This window comes from Hyaena hyaena, unplaced genomic scaffold, assembly GCF_003009895.1.
Source record: "Hyaena hyaena isolate Hyena2069 unplaced genomic scaffold, ASM300989v1 scaffold_463, whole genome shotgun sequence".
Classification (NCBI taxonomy): Eukaryota; Metazoa; Chordata; class Mammalia; order Carnivora; family Hyaenidae; genus Hyaena; species Hyaena hyaena.
The window spans coordinates 702,093-729,239 of NW_024081094.1; positions in this window are offsets into that span (position 1 = coordinate 702,093).

Consider the following 27,147-nt stretch of genomic DNA (forward strand, 5'->3'; position numbering starts at 1 on the left):
AATCTATTGTGTAAGACTGGCATTTTCTTTCTTAAATATTTGGAAATATTTCTTTTTAAAAGTCACATTCTTGGGGTGTTTGGCTGGCTCAGTGGGTTAAATGTCCAATTTTGGCTCAGGTCATGATCTCACAGTTTATGAGTCGACCCCTGCATTGGGCTCTGTGCTAACAGCTCGGAGCCTGGAGTCTGCTCTAAGTTCTGTGTCTCCCTCTCTCTCTGACCCTCCCCTTCTCATGCTCTGTCTGTCTCTCAGAAATGAAGAAACATTTTTTAAAAAATTTAAAAAGTCACATCCTTGGGGTGTCTGTGTGGCTCAGGAGGTTAGGCGTCTGACTTTGGCTCAGGTCATGATCTCCTGGCTCATGGGTTTGAACCTCACATCGGGCTCTGTGCTGACAGCTCAGTGCTTGGAGCCTGCTTTGAATTCTGTGTCTCCCTTTGTCTGCCCTTTCCGCACTTGTACGTGCTCTCTCTCTCTCTCTCCACTCTCTCCTTCCCTAAAATAAATAAACATTATTTTTTTTTAAAAACAGTCACCTTCTTTTCCTGAAGTACCCTCTTCCAATTGTTTAGTTGTTCCTCTCTAGATTCTTTATCATATTTGTAATTAAGTATTTTAATATCATTGCCTAATAATTCCAATATTTGGTTCATCTGTGGATCTGTTTCTATAAGCTTTTATCTTTCAGAAGTTGTAATGAGTGTTGGTCTCCTATTTTTCTTTTTTATTTGTTTGACTTTTTTTTTTTTAATGTTTTATTTATTTCTAGGAGAGAGAGAGCGTGAGCAGGGGAGGGTCAGAGAGAGTGGGAGATACAGAATCTGAAACAGGCTCCAGGCTCTGAACTGGCAGTCAGCACAGAGCCCGACGCGGGGCTCGAACCCACAAACTGCGAGATCATGACCTAAGCGAAAGTCGGACGCTTAACCGACTAAGCCACCCAGGCGCCCCTATTTGTTTGACTTTCTATTCCTATGATGGACACTGTAGATGATATACTGTGAAGACTATGTATTATGCTATTATCTTCATTTTGAGCCAATTAAATTACATGTGGACCATTTTCTCCTGTTTCAAACTTGGTATTTGGGGGGGGGGATGTTTTGTTTTGTTTTTTTGCTTGTAAGGGTCTGTTTATTCTTAGTTCCAGGCAAAGAAGTTATTAAAATAAGTATAAAGTAGATCTAGAGTGTGATTTTTACTTTTAAAGAGAGTGAGCTTTATTATTTTAAGGTATCAACTGAATGCCTGGCTTAATTATTAAGATATCTAGACTCTATAGTCGGGTCAGAACTCCAACATCTCTCAGCTTTCTATGCTCTTTGCATGATTGGAGATTTCTACTGAGCTGTCACCCTCTCATCAGCAGTTGCATGGTGTTATTGTTTCCTGGGGAATTTCACCTTGCATCCCAAGGATCAGAGAAGAGCCCCTTTGCAGAATTTCAGGGATCTTTCTCTATGTCTACCTCCACCTTGTCAACTGCCCCACAAATTCTAGCCACATTAACAGCCTCCAAACACCAAGCTCTGTTTTGCTTAACACACTGAGGATTCCCCTTTCTGCTTTCATGCCTTGGACATTGGCTGGGCAGAAAGCCAGGGAGAACAAAAAGCTAATCTTATGCGTCTTTTTTTGTTTATCTCCTCAAGGAGCTCAAACTCACACTGACTGGTGTCCATTGCCTAAATATATTTGCTTTGCAAATTGTTCTCATTTTATAGGTGTTTAGGTGACCAATCTAATGCCAGTTTCTCCGACAAACCTGAAACAAGAAATCCTGCCTCTAATATTCTGTTTTCTTTCAACCCATTTTTCACATGCAGCCAAAATAACCTGTTAAGTCCAAATCTAATCATGTCATTACCATCCTAAAGGTTATTAAATGGTACCTTACTATCTTTGTCATGAATCTATACCCCTAATGTGTCTTTAAAGTCCCTGAATAATCTGATCTCTGCCTACATGCCTACATTAATTCTTACTGTCCTTTATCTCAGACATTTCTTTGATCTACCTTCACTAAATCTTATTCCTCTCTTATTTCTAGGTATTTACACATACTAGTCTCTTCTTTTGGAAAATCAGTTTCCCTTCCTTTTCTAGAAAGCTCCTATTTGCCATTCAAGTAGCAGCTTTACCTGAGACACCTTTCTCCACTTCCATAATAGGATAGAATCCCTTGCTATAATGCCATCTATACTCTTAACAGTTCTGTCACTATGGCATTGATCTCATTTTGTGTTTGTTTAATCATATGCCTTTGCCACTCTGTTGTAACCTGGTGAATATATACTCACATCCCTCTAATTTATTCCTACACTCCTAAACCTTTATCGGGATAGCTGACACATAGTTTGGCATTCAACAAATACACTTTAAATAAGTGCTTAACTACTTTGCTTCCTTGTGCTTTTCAGAGAGGATATCCTTACTAATTATCTTGGGCGAAAATAGCTAAAAAGTTAACTTAAACAATATTCTTAAATATTTAGTATGTCCTAAGCATGTTGTAAGTGATATGAAAGTTTTCAAGTAAGTATAGTTTCTTACTTCCTAAAAATAATATCTAGAGGGGTAGTCAATTTACAAAGCATTTTGAAAGAAATAGAAATATGTGCCAGAAGGTTGTTATAGGTAATATTATATTTTGACAATGTCCACTGTTCTAATATTAGTTTTTGCATAATTAATTTTCATAGTTTGAAAGCCCTCTGACATTTTCTTTAGTCCCCCGTGAAAGCGTTTCTTTCAGGTTTGTGAGATTCTGACTCACACAAAATAGCTATTTTTAGAAACAAGCGTTCAGAAGCACTAGGTTTCTTCATTCCTTTCCAACCACAGGTATGGAATTCACAAACCAGCTTATTAGCTCACTAGCTTACATGACCATTTCCTTCTCTCTTCCTCTAAACCCCTGAAAAACAGTCTAAAAAGCAGTTTCCAGGTTTAGTGCTCAGATAGAAAATAGAATCCAAGGTTGAAATCCTAGGAGATCTCACTACCTGTGTAATCTTTAGAACCAGGCTCTGTGTTGAAAAGTATGGGGATTCAAAGTTTCTGAGGACATGAGAAGCCATTAGCAAATACTCTGAGAGAAAGATTTCACATAAGAATGTGCAGTATTGATCTCTTGGAACAAAACTGACCCTGGGTTAAGGCATGTGGCCCACGGCAAAGTTCAGTCCCATTCTACAGATCCAGTCTGCCACCGTGGAGGGTGTCTGAAGGGTGGTACGACATGTGCATTCTTTTACTTGGACAATTGGAAAAGTGTGCAAGAGGAATTTTCTTGTTCCAGGTGAGAAGGACCAAGACCCTTCCTCTTTTGCCACTTCCTCCCCCAAAAAACACAGATGCACTGAATAGTGACAAAAACGCAAACTTATATGCTGCCTCTTTTTGAAGGTTCCAAAGATCCAGAAGGGGGAAAATATCAGGAACCTTAGCTTAAAAAATACTGAAGCTGTACTGATTCTCCCAGTTCCAGGCAATAGACGATGCTAGGGTAGGGATGAGGGGTAGGCATTGTTCTGAGAGTCACATATCCTCCGAAGTCTGGGTCCTTTGTGTCCTGGCCAGAAAAGGAGTAGCAGTTCTGTCGGAGGACATAGCGATTTTGCAAGAACAGTAGCACAGACTGGATGCATATTCTGGTGGCTCAGAACCCTTTCAGGCAGGGTCAGCTTGTAACAGAAACGGCACCTAGTAGGGGAGAGTCCAGATTCCCAGCTGTGTCAAGACTTCGGGCTGTTCGACACTCAAGTGCATTGCAGGTCGGCAGACACTCAGGTGCTGAGCTCATTGGGCCAAATAACTCAGAACTGCATCTAGCAAAGGTGGTATTTTGACACACATGGTTACCTCTCTGTCCTTCCTAACTCCCACGAAATGACCAGAAGGGTGTAAAGTCAATCCCCAAACATGAAAAGAAGAGGTGTTGGAAGCTACCCAGTTTTGGAAGTGTAAAACAAAAGGAAGAGAGGTTCCTTACTGAACAGACTGAACAGGAAATAAAAACCGAGTATGCACAGAGCTAAACAAGAAGCAAGCCAGTTCACACTACAGAACAGTGACATTTAGAAGGTAGAGACATCGATGAGCTCTGGAAGTGAGGGTTTGGTTGGGAAAGAAAACCCTGCACCGGGGCGGGGAATTTTACTCGTCTCACAGACACACATTTCCACCTTACATAAACGGTGTCTGGCACTACCGGGCTTTCAGTAAATATTCACTGAGGAATTCAAGTGAATTCAAGTCTACTGAAAGAGCAGCTAGACCCCTACAACATGACGGGACAGTACGGTTACTTACTAAGGAGGAGAAAAGTGGGAGTCTGGGTTGAGAGACACCAGACACAGCAGAGGAAAGAGGTAGAGACAGGAGCCTGAACGCTGAATATTGAATAATGCTTGGCCCCAGAATCCTAAAGCCACTTATATTCACTGGGAAAAAGAGTAGAGGATTTTTCAGGGAGCCTGGGTGGCTCAGTCGGTTAAGTGCCTGACTTTGGCTCAGGTCATGATCTCACGGTTCGTAGGTTCGAGCCCCACGTCAGGCTCTGTGCTGACAGCTAGCTCAGAGCCTGGAGCCTGATTCAGATTCTGTGTCTCCCTCTCTCTCTGACCTTCCCCTGCTCACGGTCTCTCTCTCTCTCTCTCTCTCTCTCAGAAATAAATAAAACATTTAAAAAATTAAAAAAAAAGAAAAGGAAATACAATTGCTGAAGAAATAATCTTTAAAAAAAGATCTACTATATTCTTTTTCAAATGAATGAAAGGTAAACTACATTAAAACATAATCATAAAACTTCTGAACCTTGGGTACAAAGAGATGATCCTCAACAACTTAAAGAGAAAACCACAGGTTATATACATAAAACCATAGGTTATAAATACTACCCTTCAAAAGATAGAACTAGGTCAGATTTCTCCAAACAAAACAGAAACAAAGAAACAAAAACATTTACACTGGAAACTAGTAAAGAAGAAAATAACCCTTTCAACGTTTTGAGGTAAAATTATTGTCAGCCTAGAAGTTCTCTTTGAGCCACATTATCACACCCCAAACAAACAAAAATACCCAAGTATGGTGTCTTTGGAAGGTTCTAACAATTTATTCCCTACATGAAGGCCTAAACCAAGATAGTATAAGACACAGGGCCCCGGGGATACAACACAGTAAAGGGTAAAAAGGTGATCCAGGATCACAGCTGGGCAGCAGGCCCAGTGGGCCACCCACTCAAATTTGAGTGGGACAACAGGGGTTGCTTAAAAAGAAAAGGAATGAAACTGATAGAAAATCTCTTGTGTTTGAATATACTGAGAGGAGACTTTCAGATGTCTGAGATTTTACGGATGATTTACTGATGGGTACATAGAAACCCCAAAAAAAGTCTAAAAGAAGACCTTCATTAAGTCCAGAAAAAGCGAAATGTATACAAGAAATAAAATAGTATAATGTCCACCTACTCCTGAACCACAATATACCTCATCTGCAGATACTTACACAATTGGCCGTGGACACATGGAGTATCGAGCAAGCCAAGTACAAAATAATTCTGACTGGGTAGGAGAGGCAATATGTGCCTGTGTATTTTGGGAGGGGGGACATAGTTTAAAGAAGCTAAATCCTCATCTTGCCCAGGAGAAAAGAAATGGGCATTTTATAAAGTTAACTAACTAAGAAATTTCCCCGTAAGTATACTATGTGGAAATAAGAAGGTAACTAATATAGGAAAATTTTAACAAGTTAAAGTGGTTTCTTCTGAGGAATGGGAATTTGTGTAGGGTGCAAAGTACAATAAAAAGGACTGTTGATCTTGGCTGTGAGCCTTACAGGACTACTGAATCTGTTATACTCCATGCAAGTACATCTTTGATGAAAATAAAATTGAATTTAAAAAACACATATAAATATAGCTCTGCTGCCTAAATTCAAATTATTTTATTTCATCTAGTTGTAACAGCCAATTTTTTAGCTGAGGCTGAAATGATTTGATAGTGTTAGGGGAAGCCTCAGAGGCTCCTGATCAGAACATTGTTCAGGCGCGCACATACACACACACACACACACACACACACACACACACCCATCCACCCACCCACCCACACACACGCGCGAGAGCACCCATCCCCCACACACTTGTTGTATACACATAGAAAAATTTTGGAAAAATAAAAACTCGTAAACCTGATCAATTTCTGGGAGACACACTGATTCTGGAGTTCAGAAAAAGCTTACTTTTCATTACATACCTACTGTATAGTTTAGATTTTTGTTTACTATGTGCATATATTAGCCCTTTATTTAAAGAAGAGACTAATTTTTAAAAATAAGATTATAGAGAGGATAAGAGAAAAAATTAATGCATCCCAATATACATGACCACTTTCATTTCTTTTTCCCTCCAATAATTATTTAATACATATTGTGGTACAGCTGCAAATCTATTACAGATTACTTTCAAAGGATGTGTTTGTGGCCAATGCACAAAACACATTTGAAAGAAAAATAGTTTAATTGATCAAACCAGGTGCATTTCCTCTTTCTTTCACTTATAAATCCCCTGAAGACACATTTGTATATTAGTTTATACTATTGTAATTAATTTTTACTTGCTCTTCCTAAATCCACGTTTCTACATATGTTTCCTATTACATCAGGTCTATGCAATGTTCTATTATGTGGATGGACGGTGTCTTCTTTCACCATTTCCCCGTAACAAGCTGACTTTTTACAACCAGTTTGCTCAGTTTTAGCTGTGCAGTTTGAGCTCTATTTTCTGTTGGTTTACCAGTAGGTGGTGCTGGATAGTAGCTGTAAATAATCTGGTTTTGTAACATTGATGTGGGATCTGTGCTCTGATAACACTCTGTGTTGAGCAATGGCACTGAGTCACATTAGGAAAGTCATCTGATCTGCTTTCCCACCAGCAAATAGGGCTTTCCTTGTTCCATCCATAATCTCCTGTACTCTTCCTCACGTGAACAATTCCAAATACATGTTCAAGATGACTGCCTGGAATGAGGGTTATTGTATGTGGTCTTTTGGGCAGGGGGCCACACAGGAGGATACAAAGCTCCAGCTGAGGCCCTACCTCTTTATTTATTTATTTATGTATTTATCCATAAATGCTTTCCCTTCTCAATTTTGAGCCCTGCTCTCCTGAGGGCTCAGTTCCTTCACTTTGCCTTCTGTTTGCCCGTGGACCTCATTATGATAAGCTATGTAGATTTTTCTTTAAAGTGGATATGCGTTTAGAAAATGTCTCTGTTTTTGGGACATCTAGGTAGCTAAGTCGGTTAAGCAGCCTATTTCAGCTCAGGTCATGATCTCACAGTTTGTGAGTTCGAATCCCCTGTTGGTCTGTGTGCTGACAGCTCGGAGCCTGGAGCCTGTTTCAGATTCTGTATCTCCCTCACTGCTCCTCCCCTGCTCATGCTCTGTCTCTTTCAAAAATAAATAAACAGGGGAGCCTGGGTGACTTAGTCGGTTAAGCGTCCGACTTTCTCTTAGGTCATGATCTCTCAGTTTGTGGGTTCGAGCCCCGTGTCGGGCTCTGTGCTGACTGCCAGCTCAGAGCCTGGAGCCTATTTCAGAGTCTGTAACTCCCTCTCTCTCTGACCCTCCCCTGCTCACGCTGTCTCTCTCTCTCTCCTAGAAATAAATAAAAATATTTTTAAAAAATAAATAAATTTTTTTTTTAAATATCTCTGTTTTCCTTCTTCAAAATGTCTTTATTCTGGGTCTCACTCTGTCATGGGGCCTCACTTCTTGGTAAAGCACCTGCCTCAGGTTTCACTATTTTTTTTCCACTACACTCCATTGCTCTAACCTCTGCACCACCGATTGCTGAGCCCTGCTTTGGGACCAGCCCTGTCCTGAGACCTTCCTGTGGATCATCCTCAAATATTTCTTATCAAAACTGTATAAGATCTGTATTGCTATCCACCTATAGTGAGGAAACTGAGGCCTGAGGCGGTTAATCAATCCATTCAACTTTCTATAACCCATACACTGCAAAAGAAGGTGTCCAACATCTGTAGCCCAGGATATATGGGTTTGAATTCTGGCTCCTTCACTAAGTAAATTTTTCATCTCCGACAAGGGACTTCACATGACAAAACATTTGTTTTTACAAATTTCCTGCTTTGTAAAATGGAAATAAAAATGTGGATCTCCCCAATTAACCTGATATTGAGTGAGAAAATGCACGTATGGTTCCTAACATACTTGCAGCCTCAATATAAGAACACTGCAAATACTTGGGGCACCTGGGTGCTTCAATCGGTTAAGCGTCTGACTTCAGCTGGGTCATGATCTCAAGGCTCGTGGGTTTGAGCCCCGCATCAGGCTCTGTGCTGACAGCTCAGAGCCTGGAGCCTGCTTCGGATTCTGTGTCTCCCTCTCTCTCTGTTTCTCTCCTGCTCACACTGTCTCTCTCTCTCTCTCTCTCTCTCTCTCTCTCTCTCTCTGTCTCAAAAATAAATAAACATTAAAAGAAGAGCACTGCAAATATAAAGCAAAACAAATAAAAACAAAACATGAAAAACAATTGATATTCTTCTTCTGGACTCAAGTGCCTTCCAGACTCACAAGCCTTTCCCCGCCCTTCTAACTTAAAATCATAGTTCTTACTCTAATAGCACCCTCAAAATTTCCATTTCTGTAATCAGCAAAACAGTATGATCCTTCTCACTCTGGATTAATCGCCTCTTTCCAGGGAAACAGAGGTGGTCCTTTCAATCACAGACAGGTTGTTGATGGTTCGCAGAGGCTCCATATTCCTCTAGGACCAGAGTTTAGGGGGAGGCAATGTGTCTTATGAGTAGTCCTTTCTTTTAAATCCAGGCTAGTATTCTCTCTTTAGTGGCTATTTTGAGGTAAACAGTATAGTCACTTTTACCACTTTTTTTTTTCCTTTTGGCAGGGAGGGGAAGGGATGTGCGGGGAGGGGAGTGGCAACCTTTCAACTATCTCTCAATGAAGTTGCTCTTATGTGATTTTATAGGTATTTCCCCCTGACAACACCTCCCCATTAGTACTGGCTTATCTTTCAGGTAATAATAGAAGGCTCATAGCCATCATTTATATCTGTTTTCTTATCATTTGAGTATGTCAATGCATTAGATAAATCTTTTCAAAATGTTTAACTAGGACACCTGGCCATTAGCTCTCTCAACTCATTTGCTTTCTGGAGTTCACTTTGGAAAAATCTGTGTAGAATGGTCTACATGTAGTTTGCAATTAGACAATTCATTGGCAAATAAACACATTATAGTAAGGTGTATTCTGCCTATATTCTGAAAAGCAGAGTGGTATTTCATTTTTCACTTTCTTCTCTAAGTTCCCACAGACCGTGCCCTGGATATATTGCCTTGAGTGCCATTCTCATGGTCTCTGAGAAGAACTGTCGGGTTTAAAATTCTTAAGAGATTGAAATCGAACATCTTGGGCTTGCTATTAGTAGCTTGTTTTAGTCATTTATGAGTATTGGCAGCTAAAATGTGGACCGCTTGTCATCAAACAGTTGGATATGGGAAATATCAGTCTTGTGGGAAATGGCCGAGATTTTTACAAAATTAATTAATCTTTTTCTTATAAATAGGGCAGCATTTCCAGTATACCCAACTGTGAGTACCAGCAAGGCAGCAGCTTCTAAACTAAACACAATTCCTCAATTTCCTTCTATATTTGAATGCTGCTCCGCCTACTAGAATGCTGCAAACCCCTAACTCCTAGGCCGCCAAGATCAGGGCTAATGAGCCAATATGGAACAAACTGGATTAAATGGACTCGGCAGTATAAATTTAACTTAGAGGACCCTCCTGGGAGCCACTGAGTGAGAAAGTTGCTCTGCTAGTTACAAGAATCCTTCTCTCAGGACTGGTTGGTTTGTGTGTGAATTTGGAGACAGCTATTGGTAGCTCCTGAATTGCACGAAGCACCCTATCTGATGTAGGAATCTGGTCACACTTAGAGAATGCATTCTCTAAGACAAGGTGCAGTGGAAATTCATGAAGCTGTATCTCTAAACCTACTGGCCGCTGACTCCTGGTATTGGGTTTACTGTTGGTCTTGTCCTTGATGTAACAAGGCAGGTCATGTGCATGGTGTTGGTCCATATAACACTACAACCACCAACAGAAAAGTACGTAGCGTGTCAATACAAGGACATATAGTGCAATTTGTCCTATACAACCACTGGGCTTCGGCTTTAGCTGTTAAGTGGTAAATTGAATTTTATTTACTTATTCATAGGATATACCTTCCTCGAGATAGACAAAAGGATATATAATAGCTTTCTGAAGAAGCTATAACCCAGAAGGTCAACTGATAATTGGGTATCAAGGGTTCAGAACACAAGGTTTAGAAACAAAATCTCAATTTGTATCATTTTCATTGGTACTGGGTAATGTTAGGAAAGTTATTTAATCTTCTGTGCCTGTGTTTTCTCATCTGTAAAATGGGAATAATAGTTGTTTATATCTCATTGGATTGTTTTGAAATTGAAATGGGTTAAAAGTTAAAGCATATTATGTCTGGCACATGATGAATGCTTAGAAATGTTAGCTTCTATAACCAGACTGAATCAAATATTTTCCTATATGGGGGAGGAAGGGATCTATGAAACCCCTCTCATCCAGCTTCACACAGTGACATTTCTGAAACCTTGGTATTGTTTCTCACACACCACCCATGCTTCCTTATGGTCCTTAGCAATCACCTGGAAACAGGTTACATTTTACGTGTTCTACTTATCCCCAGCACATATCATTCTTCTCCCAAAATGCTTCTGTGTAAAAAGTACAATTTTACTTAAAAAAGACCTAAAAGTCTATCTTACACAAATGACCACTGCGCTTATAATAAAACCAAACTACAGAAAAACTATTACAATAAGAAGATTTAGCAAGGTCATTGGATAATATATTTCTATTTGTTGGCTACAATTAGCACATAAAATTTTAAAAGACATAATTTACAATAGCATCATTATATCAAGTACCTAAGTTTAAACCTATGGAAAAACATCTAAACCTATATAAACACTATTGGGAGAAATTAAAGAAGATCTTAGTGAAAGTATTTATATACCACGTTCAAGGATTAGAAGACTCACTGTTATCAAGATGGCAATTCTCTCCATATTGGTGCACAGGAATCAGACTACATCTGCTAAGGGGTAGTTTTCTGTCACCTGCCACTTGAACTTGTTTGATTTTTCCAGTTTGAAGCTGAGATCTTCCACCATTATCCTAGTATCAACACATGGCCATAATTCATTAGATGTCCCTGTCTTCCCAGCAAAGAACTAGAGCACTCTTTAACACTTTATACACTCCCAATGACCTGTGACAGAACTAATATAAGCCAGTTCAAAGGATTGCTAACTTTCTATTAATTCCCAGGCTCATACCCAACTATCCAAGACTTAAATTTTCACAAAACTGAAATACCGATCTGTGAACAGCTCTGTCCATATCAGAGAGGATAATAAATGGAATCAGAAATGTAATTACCTCTGAATGTAGGAGAATCTTACTCCATCATCTGAACAGGAGTGTAAGAATTATTCATTTTTAAACTACCTTCCACCCAGCCCTTAAAAGCAAGCAACAAACATGGCTCCTACTGGATTCAGAAGATCCCTCCTGATTGATTTTCTCTGTTCCATTTTAATTTGATCTAATCTCTTTTGTTGCTGGCTTCACATTACACCAAGCCCCACCCAACTATGCCCTCCAAGCACATTCCCAAGAAGACCAGCAAAAGTCACTCTACCTGCTTTACTGTAAAGACTATAGAAGGCTTCACAGTTTCAGTTCTAGGGGAAACTGGATGTAACCTAATTGGGATTTCATTCTGTTTGCTGGTTCATTTATTTATGTTTTCATTTTCTTTGCTTCTGTTTTTGCCTAAATAGTTTTCTTTTTTTCCTTTCTTTCTATTTCTTGGATACAAAAAGGAAAAATATTTTTTATTTTTTTAACTTTATTTTTTATTTAAAAAAATTTTTATTCTATTTTGTTTTCCTTACTTTATTCAATTTTACTATATAATTTTTAAATTATATTTTTCTTACTTTTCCTTTCCCCGTTTTCTCAAAACTAAAGGAGTTTGTGACCACTAAACCAGCCCTGCAATACATTTAAGGAGGACTCTAAGTGGAGAAAATACAAAACAAAACAAAAAAAGACCAAAAGCAATAAAGATGAGAAAGAACCAGAGAACATCCCCACAAACACCAACTCTATAGTTAACACAATGACACTAAATTCATATCTTTTGGGATTCACTGTAAATGTAAATGGACAGAATGCTCCAATCAAAAGACAGAGTCAGAATGGATAAGAAAACAAGGCCCATGTATATATTGTTTACAAGAGACTCTATAGAGACCTAAAGACACCTGCAGATTGAAAGTAAGGAGATGGAGAACCATCTATCCTGTTAATGGGCATCAAAAGAAAGCTGGAGTAGCCATACTTATATTGGGAAAACTAGATTTTAAAATAAAGATTGTAATAAGAGATGAAGAAGGTCATTATATCATGATAGAGTCTATCTACCAAGAAGATCTAACAATTGTAAATATTTAGGCCCCTAACACGAACACCCAAATATATATATATATATTATTTTTTATTTTTTTTAAGTTTATTTATTTTTGAGAGAAAGGGAGACACAGAATCTGAAGCATGCTCCAGGCTCTGAACTGTCAGCACAGAGCCCAATGTGAGGCTCAAACTCACAAACCATGAGATCATGACCTAAGCTGAAGTCAGACACTTAACCAAATGAGTCATCCAGGTCCTCCAATAATTGATTAATCACAAACAAAAAAGAAACTCATTGATAATAATGCCATAATAGTATAGGACTTCAACACCCGACTTACAGCAATAGGCAGATCATGTAAGCTGAAAATCAACAAGGGAACAATGGCTTTGAATGACACAGTGGACTGTATGGACTTAACATATATTCAGAACATTTCATCCTAAAACAGCAGAATACACATTCTTCTTGAGTGCACATGGAACATTCTCCAGAATAGATCACAAATGGGGTCAAAAGTTAGCCCTCAGCAAGTACCAAAAAACTGAGATCATACCTTGCATGTTTTATGACCAAAGCACTATGAAACTCAAAATCAACCACAAGAAAAAATTTGGAAAGACCATGAATATCTGGAGATTAAAGAACATCCTACTAAACAAACTGAGGGTTGCTCATGGGGTGTTGGGTGGGTGGAAGTTGAGCTAAATGGGTGATGGGCATTGTTGGGATGACCATTGGGTCATATGTAAGTGATGAATCACTAAATTTCTACTCCTGAAATCATTAGAACACTATATGTTAACTAAGTTGGATTAAAAAAATAAAAAGAATGGCTAGTATCAAAACACAAGAAACAGGTGCTGGTAAGGATGTGGAGAAAAAGAAACCTTCATGCATTATCAGTGGGAATTCAACCACAGTGGAAAACAATATGAACACTCCTCAAAATATTAAAGATAGAGTTACCATATGATCTAATAATTGTACTACTAGGCATTTACTCAAAGAATATGATACACTAATTTGAAGAGATATATGCACCCCTATGTTTATTGCAACATTATTTACAACAGCCAAGATATGGAAGCAATCCAAGGGTCCATCAATAGATGAGTGGATAAAGAATATGTGCTATACACACACACACACACACACACACACACACACACACACACACACTGGAATATTACTCAGCCATAAAGAGAATTTAAATTCTTTTAAAATTTAATTTAATTTTATGATTAAATTTAATTTATAATTAAAATTTATGAATTTAAATTCATAAAAATTTGCAAAAACATGGATGGAGCTAGACAGTATAAAGCTAAGTGAAATAAATCATTCAGAGAAAGACAAATACCATGATTTCAATCATATGTGGAGTTTAAGAAACAAAACAAAGAAAAAAGAGAGACAAAGCAAAAGGTAGACTCTTAACTATAGAGAACAAACTGATGGTTACCAAAGGGGAAGCAGGTGGGAGGATGGATGAAATAGGTGATGGGGATGAAAAGTACATGTATGATGAGCACTGAGTTATGTACAGAATTTTTGAATCATGAACCATTCCTGAAACTAATAAAATGTTGTAAACTATATTGGAATTAAAATTAAAAGTTTAATAAAATTTTACAAAGCATGATATTTGTTTTAAATGATATTACCATCTTGAATCTGAGACTAATGTAAAGGTACCATGAGATTGTGAGATCTTGGACTTGACTCTTCTCCTAAGAAACACTTAGCACAGCCTAAAGTCACAAAAAAAGGTCTTTATCCATTTTTTATTGATCCAAAACCAGAATGGCCAATGCCCAGATAAGATAAATTATTAAAACTGTTTCACATTGGATAAGGACATTAAATCTAAAAAAGAGAGTAAATGCATTACTTTTAGAAATTATTAAAGATAGAGGTTGGAATGGAAGATTGTGCCATGCTCATGTGGAAAACAACATATTTTAATTAATGATTAATTACATATGAAAAATAACATGATTTACTTGTCAAATTCAAATTTCTGATAAAATTTTATACTATGTAAAAAGAATATAGCATTTGGATCTAGGGAGGAAGATCATATTTTAAAATGTACCCTATTGACCATACATAGAAACACCATGAAGTCAGGGACACTTTCCTCACCTTGTATGCCCCTGTCAATACCTAGCATAATTTCTAAACAAAATAGACACCAAATAAATATTTGTTGAGTGAATAAATCAGGAGCAGTAAAAGTACTTTTTTCTCAATGGGATAGCACATTTGAAAAGAGAGCTTTACCAATTAAACTATGGAAGAATTATGAAAAATATAGAAACCATGTAGCACAAGAAATGCTTAAAGGATTACAAAATCTCTTATTTCCATCTAGAAAAGTAAAGAGAGATAGACACGTGGTACCTGTCTGCTTCAAAGATCTGAAAAAGTGCCCCATGCAAGTAAGACCACACAATTCTATATGTCACCACAGGGCAAAATTCTAACAAGGGTTTAGGGTTTGTAAAAACATTGTAGTTCACTATGAATATGTTAAATTTTTCTAAAATTTTTGGTTGTCTAAAATTAAATATTAAACTGTTCATCTCTGGCAGTACTCAAACACCAATTCTAAGAAATGATATTTAGGGCATCCCTGCATGGTGTGGAAGTTTCAGTGAGAATTAAGTCCCTTCTCACTCTACCTAATGAGACCCATTGCACTTTATGTTTTTATCTCAGTTGAAATAATGCTATCAGAAATGGGCTTTAAGGTAATATATTTACATTTCCAACCCTGTCCATCCCAGCAAAACCATCATAATAGCTCTCTAACCCTTTGGTAATAATGAAATTGATGTCGTGAGAAGAGACCTCTCCAACTCCCATAAAATATCATGCACCAGTGACTGTATGCATTAACACACACACGCATACACACAAACACACCACATGGAGCACTAGGTGCTTTTTATTGAGCGGTATTTACAACTTGGCTTAAATTAGTTTTAGAGACCAAATCATGCGCTAGCTCTGATATTAGAACCTTTTCATTAATCAGAGAATTTAGAGTTATATGTTAGCTTCATCATCTGAATAAGAAAAAAGTCTAATAAATCAATTCCACTCTAGGTTGAGTCCATCATTTTGAGTAACAGCGACTACAGAAAATTATGGGTTTATGTCTTGTCTGGGAACCTCATAAGTCACAAGTACAATACACTTAAGGCACTTTGAGGCCTCTCAAGTAAGACATATGAAGCTATTACTCATCACAATCTGTAAAGCAGCTATACTGTGGCTTTTAATGGTAATTTTGTAAATATTTCAAATTTTTATTTTTAAGGAGATTCATTTAACTCAATGCTATGTGATATATAGATATATATAGACAAACACATGCAATACACATATCTTCCAGCTACATACCTACCCAAATTTACTCTGAAAGAGGCATTAGAGAAAAATGACATTTATATAAAACTACAGAATAAAACATAGGAAAGGACACTAAGTTGCTGTCAGTTCAGTTCCTCCTCAGGTTATATTTTAGTAGTTTTTAATACCCCTATGAATTATTTTTATCTGCAGGCCAATTTGTTTTACTTTAATAGTGTTTGGTTTCTTTTCATCCTTTTTAAATCACCCAATTTAAATTTATGAAAATTTCTTGATGTAAAGCATGAGTCTGGATGTCAAGAACATCAGGATTCTAGTCCTGGTTGCCACCCTGCAGCTCATGAAGGCTGTGACCTTGTGCAGAGCACACACCTCTCTGCAGCTCAGTCCCTCATCAATAAAACAAGGCCATTGGATAGGTGGATCACTAAGGTCTTTCCAGCACATTCTCCATCTGTGCCTGTTTAAACAAGAAATAATTTAGGATTTGACTGACAACCTAGGTCAACATTATGTACTAAGGACATGAGAAACATTTAAAAGCCTCTCCTGTGAAGTTGGATATCTCAGGCAGAGTTCCCTAGACACAGATTCTGAGTCAAGAATTTGTGCAAAAGTGATTTGGTAGAAAAACCAGTAAGATAGTGAGGAAGTGAGATAATGAAGAGATGGACGTAAATCGAGCAAAGTTCCACGGTGTATAGTAACAATGGCTCAATTCCACACAAGAACACTGAAAACAAAGGAGATTGTGGTCTTAATCAGGGATAAAAGAGATAGAGTGTTCATACACTCTCCCCCAAAATTCATCAGACCTTAGTTTAAGGCTTGGACAACTATTAATCCACATTCAGGTCCTGAGGATCTCACCTGGACTGAGAGCAACCTTGACATATATATCCAGAGGCTGGCTGCTGGAAGTGAAAACACCCAGGGAACTGAGATGCACTAAAAGAATAAAGAGATCCAAAAGGACATGAGTGAGGATGCAAAAGTCAGCAGGGTCAGCTTCCGCTCCTACCCTCCACAAAAGGGAAGTTTTGAAAGCATGTTAGGTTCTTTTTCCCCAAAGCATCAAATTATCAGATATTGAGTACAGGTATCTGAGCATCTGTAGGTGTCTGACAGATTATACAGGATGAACAAAACAGATATGGTCTCAGGCTCATAGACCTTATAGTTAACTGGAGGAGACAGATTATAATTATAAATTATGATAATGCTATAAGATATCATAATGAAGCCCAGTGTAAGAATAATAGGAGAGGTTCTTTATAAAATAAGAAATCAAGGAAGGCTTGTATGAGACTGTGACCTAAAAGATGGCCACAAAGAACCAGATATGGGAGTTTGGGAGGAGAGTATTCAGACAGAAAAGACAATGATGTTGGAAGGATCTTGACAGAATCAAAGAACTGAAATAAGTCCAGGGTGGCTGAAGAGTTGTGAGCAAGGTGGAGAGTAATGAGTTTCAGGAGGCAGATAGGAGTAAAGCATCTTATACTGTCTGATGGTTTTTACATTTTATTCTTAGTGTAATAGGAAACCATTTTAAGCAGGGGATATATACAATTAAATGGGAAACCATTTTAATCAGGAGACAGACATTTTAAAAATAACACTCAGAGTGCTGGGTAGGTTATGGATTGGAAAAGGAGCAAGAATAGTAGAAAAACTCCTTAGAAGACTGTGAAGGTATTCTCATGAATGAACCTGAATGATAATAGTAAACACGGAAAGGATTTTTCTCAAGAACCCTAATCTATATCTCAAGATCTCATTTTTAAGCCAACCAACTTAAAAAATAATAATACCTGATGCTTAATATAAGAAGAAAGAGATGGCTAATTTTTTTTTTTTTAATATTCAAGACATGATCCTAGCATTTTTACAGTTGGAGCCACAAGAAAGAAGAAGCAGACATAAGAGTTGGCCATGGCTATCCGAGGAGAAAAGCCTTAGGCCAATGAACACTTAATCCTATAGAGGAAAGAAGAAAAAAAGTTACCTAAAAGAGAAGAAAATTTCCCCAAGCAGAAAAAAAAAGCTATGGACTATTTTATTAATAAAAAAATAAATTAAAAAGGTAGAGAAAATAGAAGAAAGAGCCACCTTCATGGTGTGACCTTTTAACATGAATTCCTAGTAAGAAATCAAATCAGATTATCCACTCTCTCTCTTATATCATAAGCATGTGTGTATGTGTGTGGGAAGGTGAAAGGTGATGGTTAAAAAAGGACACCTGTAGTAAAGAAATCTGAGTGAGTTTTATCCTCTCGACTGGACAAATACAAATACAAACATTGGTTTTTACCAATGATGGACAAAGAATGAGCCCCTTAAGTATACTTGGAAGATCAAAGACTTAATAGAAGTACAAGATCATGTGCTAAATCCTGGAAGCGAGAGAGAACACTGAACAGAAAATTGAAATAGAATAATAAGACTGAAATATAGGATTTGAAAAAAGGCATGTACAAGGGACAGGAACTATAAAAAGTTGAGGAACCTTATATGGCATTCCAAAAAGGCTAACATTGACTTGACAGTCTGGTGAGCCACTGAAGAATGCTTAGCACTAGAGCAACATGGCATCTGAGAAAAATGCTGGCCAGAATGTTGAAACTGGATTTACAAGGGAAACCGCTTAGAACACTATTATAGTAATTTAGATATGAGAAGACAAACATTAAATAAAAATAGCAGGGAATATGGAAGAAAGAGGATAGAAGTTAAAGACCTTTAAGCAAGTGAAATCACTGGTTCTTCATGATTTACTATTACATCAAAAGTGAGGGGAAGAAGTGAACAAAGATCAAGAGGTGAAAACTAAGCTCTGATTCAAACACCTGGGAGAAGGGTGGCATTTTCGAGGGAGAGAAAGAAAAAAAATAAGAATAATAAATAAACTAAAATTTGAGAATATGAAGATCTGTGAAGGGCACAACAGTGAATTTATTTTGTAAATGATCTGTGGGATATCTGGATAAAGAAGAAAAGTGTCAATGGGCACTGTACCAATGGGAAATATAGGCTGGAAAATCAAAACAGAGATTGAAGCCAGTATCCAGGCATCCCTCTTGTCAGATTGGAACATCAGAGGTCATCTTTTTCCCAGATATGGCTGGACCAACCCAGAGACACACGGGCTTAGGCTCAAGGAATAAGAATACTTGCTTATCATTCAAGGAACCTGCAGTTCACCAGCACTACCCTAGAGATATAATCACCAAATGTACGTAATGAAATCTCTAACATGAAGAATAAGGATATTTCTTAGATTCCAGGTCTCTTGAAATGGAGAAGACCAGACAAGGTGGTACCAGAACATCTGCTAGCATGACCTCATGGATCCCCAATCAATGGCATCTACCTTCTCAGGAGACCCCTGCCACTTGTAGCTATGATGCGGTGGGAAGTTACTTAGATCGGAGGGCTGAGAGTTATGAGCAGAAGGGAGAAAGGAAAGGGACAAAAGCAGAGAAGGTATCTGTTTTGTTTGTAGAACCAGCAGTTCCCACCAAGAAGACACCAGGTCAGGTGTTTCATCAGATAGCCCCTTGCTAGGTATTTGTCTGATAGACTCTTTCATGAGCCAGTTTGAGTTAGAATGAAGCTGAAGTCCTACACAGAAGCCCCACTAACTTGTTCTGAAGTTACCTTTAGCTCATTAAATGCTAAAATCTCCTCTTATGCAGGACTTTCCACTGTTTTTTGAACATATTATGTATGCACTAGCTAGTTGGCATGTTAGGCCTATGAAATTGAACCAAAGTGTCTAATAGAATATGTACAAGTTCCTTAATGTATATACAAACTCCTTGGCCCTACCCCAACAAACAATCAGTAAAAGCTTCCTGTACTAATTCCACTGAGAGATAGTACTTTGAGAGCTATCTCCCTGACTCCTTACTTGTAACAAGTAATAAAAAGCTCTTTTTTTCCCAACACTTCCTTGGCTTATATTCAATTTAATGCACCCCAAGTGGTGAATCCCTTTGAGTCTGGCCACAAGATCTTTGCAAGATATATTGAGACTTGCATATAATAGTTTAAACCATTAGAGTAAATTAGATTACTCAGAAAATACCTGAGAAAAGGAAACTAACCACAAAGAACGTCAAAATGGAACATAAATAGAGAAAGAATAGGCCACTTATGAAAAGAAAAAATCTTCCATGAAGTAGGAGAGCCATGAAAGGCACGTGTTAGCAATCAATAGAGGAAAGATGATCGGGAGAGAGTGGTCAGGAAGTCCGGGTGCTACAATGATGTCAAATCAATAAGAATTTGGTAGAGACCAGGATTAGAAGAACTCAGATTTCCAGTGGAGGAAAGGTGATTAGGAAGTGCAGAAGCGGAAAACACAAGGGAAAATGACATTTTAAAAGAAATTAGAAACTGGACTCTGAAATAAAGGAGAAAGATAGACTGGTAGCTAGACTCTCATTTTTTTGAACATAGGTTTTAGGTCTATGTTGTTCACCAATGTAGCCTAAACTATTGGTAAATGACTGACAAATTGCAGTTTCTGTCAGTGTTCTGCAAAATGAAATCGTTAAATAGATGTTTGGAAGGATTGATTTTTAGTTTTGACCTTTCTTTTAAAATTTGTTTGCTAAAGTGGGAAAACTTGAGCATATATTCATTCTAAAGGGAAACAGGGAAAAGTTGAAGATACAAGAAAAAATCAGGAATTATTGAATGAGACGCTGAAGCAGTCTGGAGAGAGGTGATCCAAAGCACAGGGAAAGAATTTTCCTTGATAAGAGGAGGAACCTTTCTTCCTCTATGTAACAGAGAGGCAGGAAAATAGTACAGGTTTGTGAGAAACCATGTTTTGAAAGAGTGTAAAGGTGTTACCCTTTTGACCAATATTAATCAGTGCTTACTGATTGCCAACCACTATGAGAGGTGTTAGGAATACAATGGAGAGTGGAAAAAAAAAAAAAGAAAAAAGATAAACTCCTGCTCTCAAGTTGCTTAGGATTTGCAGGGGGTGAGAAGACTATTAATTAAATAGCCACTTATACATTATCATACAATAGTAAGAAGGACAAAAGTACATTTTTCTGAAAGAGTGATAAAATACTTAGTCTTCCCTGAGGGAAGACTTCCCAGAGGAAAATACAATTGAGATAATAATTGGAGAGTAGAATTAACCAGGAAGTCATGATGGGAAGGATATTCTAGACACGGTACTGGTCTTTGTGACAATATGGTGCTTTAAAAATGTTGTGAGTTTTTGAACTTTGAATTTGGGGCACTTTGCAACCTTGCTTTAGTAGGTGGATGGGTGGATACTTGGATTGTCCAGCCTGTGGCAGCAGAAGTGGTCATCCTGAAATTCTGTCCTCACCCCTGTGCCTCTATCTGCCACATAGCTCAAGCAGATTTAGGCAGGGGTAGGGGATAAGGTAAATTTTAATAGAAATTAACTAGAAAACTCCCAAGGATTAATTTCCAATGTCACAACCTTCTGGAATAATGAACTACTGTACTTATTAGTTATATAAGATTTATACACATTACTATTGAAGGCTGTCTTTAGTATAGCTTCCAAGTCACAAACTGCTCAAGCTAAATTTCTAAGAGAGTATTAAATAAATAAAAAATTCACACACTAATGTAAATTAATGTATTACTTCACAACAAATTATATTTCCCTGGATTTCCTTGTTGATAAAAACAGACAGCACTAAACATAAAGTGATAAAGCCACTGGAGATTTGAAGGATTGTTTTAATTAGATGTCCTGTATCAGCAAATATTTTCATGAGTCTCTACTCCTGTTATAAATTCTGAAATATAAAGAAACAAGTGTGTCTTTATTCTTCACGTATGTGATTTGACCAATGAAGATACATTTTCTGCAGCAGAAATTCAAATCCTGAATTTGGCCCATGAAATAGCTCATTAGGGGAATTCAATTGTTGATTTATGGTAGCCATTGCAAAAGAGGAGAGCATATTGCTAATAAACAGCAATTAGCCACATGTTTTAGGCCAAGTGGAAACTATTACTCACTCTGAGAGTTTTTGAATTTTGAATTATCTGCAACTTATTCACTAACCTTGGCAGATTATTATTTTCAAAAAACAGTTGTCATAATGTTAATATACATGAACACTTCTCCTCTTGTAGAAGGAATTTTGAGTCAATCAAACATTCATACTGATCTAAATATTTTTTTCACTTATTACTGAGCCCAAATATGATTCTGAATCAGGCAGTTTGGAGAGAACAATGAGATTCTGTAAAAATTTTCCAATGGAGATAAGCTAACAAAACTCAAACTTTTTGAATTTGGGGGGCCAGGCTTAAATCTGAACTAGAAATATTATAAGGCTGCAGCAACAACCTTTCCCAAAGGGAGTTCTTTGGATCCTATATTTACATCATATTTATTTTTTCAAAGTATTTTTAATTTTGTAAACTTCAATGAAACTAAATCTATAACTATTCAAGCACATAAATATGTTGTAATTTAAGCATGAATTTAAACTTGGATAGGCTACCAAATAAATCATCAGTCTTACAGTTAAAGAAAGCTAGTTAAAAGGCTTAACAATAAAAAATTAGAGTTGTCTTGAAATGGAATAATAACCCTCAAAAAGTTGTGAGTTTCTTGTCACTGAAAGCATTCAACTGAAGCCTAGATATCCATTAATCAGAAATGGTGTGAAGAGTATAGTACATTGTTTAAAGTTTGCTCTCTAGGGTAACTTCCAAAATCACCAGCTATAACTCTAGAAAAGTGGTGGATGACAAATATTATCTAATGGAGTTACTCAAAATCATCTCTACTTTTAAATAATATGGCACATCATTTGGTGTTCTTGGCCACAAGTACCAGCTGAACTTCTAGCTAACATAGAAGATATTAGTGATTTAGTAGATCATAGATGGGAATCCGGAGAAATAAGCTTGGGAAAATGAGTAGGAACCAAGGGAGTATAATCAGTGTCAACCACTACAAAGTTCATACCAAAGGTCTAGTCTGATTACAATGTTGTTTTTGGTACCACAGCTATCTATCCTGCTGAACTCAGCTGTCATGGAATACTCAATACCAAGGCCATATGCCAACTGTGTTGCTGATGTATATCTTACAGAATTCTGTAATTCTCTTGTAAATACATTCTGTTCCCTCCAATTGGCATCATTCTCTCCAGAGTTTAAGCTCTGGTTGAAGGGTCAGTCTGAAAAAGCCAGAATCAGGTACTTCTCCTCTAGCTACTAAGGAGTAGAGAGAAAACAATGTGTACCCCTTCAACTAAATAGTAAGGATAGGATATTCTACCAAGATGGAAAAGGAATTTGGATTTGATCCTTCAAAATAAAAACAAATATCTATGCCAGTGCTTTTATTGAATGTTTTAATATTCAAGAATTTGTGTCTTTATTAATGTTGGTGAGTCTTTGATCCATGGGGGTAAGAAAGGATTTTGTGATTTTTGCACATTTGCTTTACCTAAAACCTTTTAAATTCTCATCTTCTGGATGTATTTCCTAGAGTACTGCTCTAGTTTCTCAATACATTGGGTGATGACCATTTGTCATGGTGTATCCTATACCTCTATTTTCTCTGAATAGAATAAAGTAATCAATTTTAAAGAAATAGCTGCCTCTCCCAACTCATGGTCTCCAATTATAGGTTTCCTGGGAAATGCCAGGATTGCTTATGGCCCATTGTTAATGATCTTAGGCCGCCTATTCTGCTAAATGTTAACTGTGGTATGGAAATGTGATGGTGTCTGCATTAGAGTTCACTAATCAAAATAATTATACCCACTCTGCACATTTCACATGACTTCACTTAAATAGGATCAAGCATCATTTAATTCGAACCCGTTATATACAGCTGGATTCTCAAGAGGCTCCCTCTCCTTCAAACTGCATGAGCTCAGAGTCTTTTGCAGAAAGAACATGTATATAGGTGTGAAGGCTCCTATTCTATAATGATGGTGTATATGTTACCACTTCCAAATTCCTCAGCATCCTGTGATCCCAGAGTGACATAGAGACCACAGAGATCAGTATGCTCGCCTGATTTGTGGGAACAAACTGGAAAAAAATAATTAATGAAATTAAGATCAAATTCAGTTAATTCATCACCATACAGCAATACCCATATTCTTAATTCAATCACTAGCAGAGCCTTTATCCCAAAAGAGGAGCAGGGCATTATGAGAAAATATTGGAGGAACAGGTTTTATCCATAATCTAGAGGTATTTTTTTTCTTTGAGGCTTTTATTCAGTGATATTTTCTTCTCATTTGTTCTACATCTTGTGATGCAAAGTATATGCTGACGAGCACTAGAAGCTTCCTTTACCCTAGTACTAAGGTTATTATTTTGGTCTATATTGTGTCTACCTTGTCAACCAGTATTCATCATTCCACAAATTGGACAAATATCAAATAACATAAATACTACATAACAAATAGAGGAAGAGCAAAGAATACTTTATTAACAAATAGAGGAATAGTAAAAGATACACTCTTGCATGCCAATTTTGCCATGCTCACAAAAAGAAAGCTATAAATGTAGTTTAGAACAGAAAGAATGCCAGATATCACTGGATGGTACCATTCGCGATTTTTCAAATATCCTGATATTCAAAATTTAAAAACCACTACATAGAAGACCACGAAAAGGGGAATGTGGGAAAAGATAGACTTCCTCCACTGTAAAATTAGAAAAGCCTAATTAGTATCTGCTTTTTAAACATCAAGAGAGACTATGTGATAAAGGTAAGCTACTGTCTCCAATAAATAGCATATGGCTTAAACATCTCATCGCTTCAAAAAACATCTGAGAATTTCTATTTCATGAGTATGTGTTAGTCCAGGTCCTCTGACAAGCAGATGTCAAATTGGGGTTAAATGTTCAAAGAGTTCATGAGTGGGGAACACCTGTGTGATAGAAAATGGGGCAGGAGCTGGAGAGGCTGGGTGAGTCATCAGGCCACTGTGTTACTCTAACCTCAGCCAAGGAGAGAGGTGGGAGGGTTGGGTGGAAGCACCTTAGCAAGCTGTATAGTCTAAGGAGGGCTCAGTAGGGCTCTTGGGGAACCTTGTAACCAAAGTCATTCTGTTCTAGGAACGTGCCTGCCTTACTGTCCCTCTCATGCTCAGTCATTGTGGAAGCAGCTACAGGAGCAGTGAGGGATTTCTAAGCACAGAAGCTGAGGTCTTCTTCCAAATCTCCCTTCCAAGGTTTTGCCATAGAGTAAGTTTTTTTCTGTGTCATTAAAAAGGGTCAAAGCCAAAAAGCTTCTGAGAACTTCCCTTCCATAATACAGTCGGTGTAGAAGCTGGCAAGAAATCTGGGTAATCGCTAACAGTTTTCTTGATTTCCCTCTATTGATGTCCTGTCTCTGAAACTGGATTCACCTCCAGACATTTTGAAAGTCACTTTATTTTAGTTTTCACTTACTCCTCAACAGTTTGCAATGCTTTTTTCCTGTTAAAACTCTTCACTTAAAAGTTTTCATCAACCATCTCATTACCAAATGCAATGTTTCGCCTTGTTTTGTTTTAAATATGGATGCATTCCAGTGGACTTTTCCTTGAAGCATCTGAGTTTTGCACACTCTTCCCTTGACTTCTGGAGCTCAGTGTTGTCTTCATCCTCTGGGTCTCTAATTACACCATCTAGGCCTTTTATTAGATCCTTTCACTTGTTCCAACATTAATTTTGGACTTTCACCAACTTGTTATCCTTAGACTGCTTATCTCTAAATAGTTTTCCATTTAGAGTGCTAATTATTTCCCACATTTCCAACTTCTAAACATACCTGTCTAAATAGGAACTATTTTTGCACCTGACAAATTATAAATGAATATACTATTTAAGTAAGTTAATTATATATGAAAAGAAAATTTGGAAAAGTACAAAATGTAACATATATCACATACCATATTATTATATTGTTGCCAATCTTTTAATAGTTTAAATTATGCTTTGTGAACATAGTTATATGTAAATGTTTACATATCTACATAGATATATCCTATTGGGTAAAAGCTTAGAAAAAGGATTGTTGGATTATACTGAATAAACACTTTTGCTAAAATGTTCTATTAAAAAGATTTAACTAGTACCTTCCAGAAATAATGTACACAAGTGTTCATTTTTCAATATAACTGTATAGTAAATATCCTTTTATATAAATCTTTGCATATATTCAAAAAGTTTATTTACATTTTGTAATTCTCATAGCTCAATCAATAAGCTGGAATTTTGTTTCCACTATATAGAAAGTTCACATCATTGGGGAAATGCAAATCAAAACCACAATGAAATATGATCTCACACTTGTTAGAATGGTTATTATCTAAAAGACAAGAAATAGCAAGTGTTGGCGATGATGTGAAAAAAAAAAAAAAGAAACCTAGTGCATTATTAGTTGTTGTGGCCAATATGGAAAACAGTATAGAGGTTTCCAACAATTTTAAAAATAGGACTACCATATAATCTACCTATATGGGTTTTTTTTGAAGAAAATGAAGTCACTAACTTAAAAAGGTATCTGCATGCCCATGTTCACATTATTTTTCATAATCAAAACATGGAAACAATCTAAGTTAACATCAAGGGAATATATCTCACATGTATATCACATATATACACACACATAGACACACAATGGAATATTATTCAGCCATTAAAAAGGAAATCCTGCTATTTGTGACAACATGATAATCCTTGAGGATATTATGCTGCATGAAATAAGTCAGACTGAGAAAGAGAAATACTGTATGATCTCACTAACTTATGGAATCTAAAAAAATTGAACTCATAAATACAGAGAACAGATTGGTGGTTGCCAGAGGTTGGGGGTAGGGGTGGGGGGTATAAGTAAAGGTGGTCAAAAGATATAAACTTACAGTTATAAGATAACTAAGCCCTGGGGGGTATTGTACAGCATGATGACTATACTCAACGAGACTGTATTGTATACTTGAAAGTTGCTTCTAAGACTAGATCTTAGAAGTTCTCATCAGAAGAAAAGAGTGTGTAGCTGTATATGGTGAAGGATGTTAACTAAACTTACTGGGGTAATTTTTTGAAAAAAGTTCATATATCAAATCATTATGCTGTATACCTCAAACTAATACAATATGACATGTCAATTTTAACTCGATTTAAAAAAAGAAAATTCAGAAGGTTTTAAGACAACTGTTCCTTCTC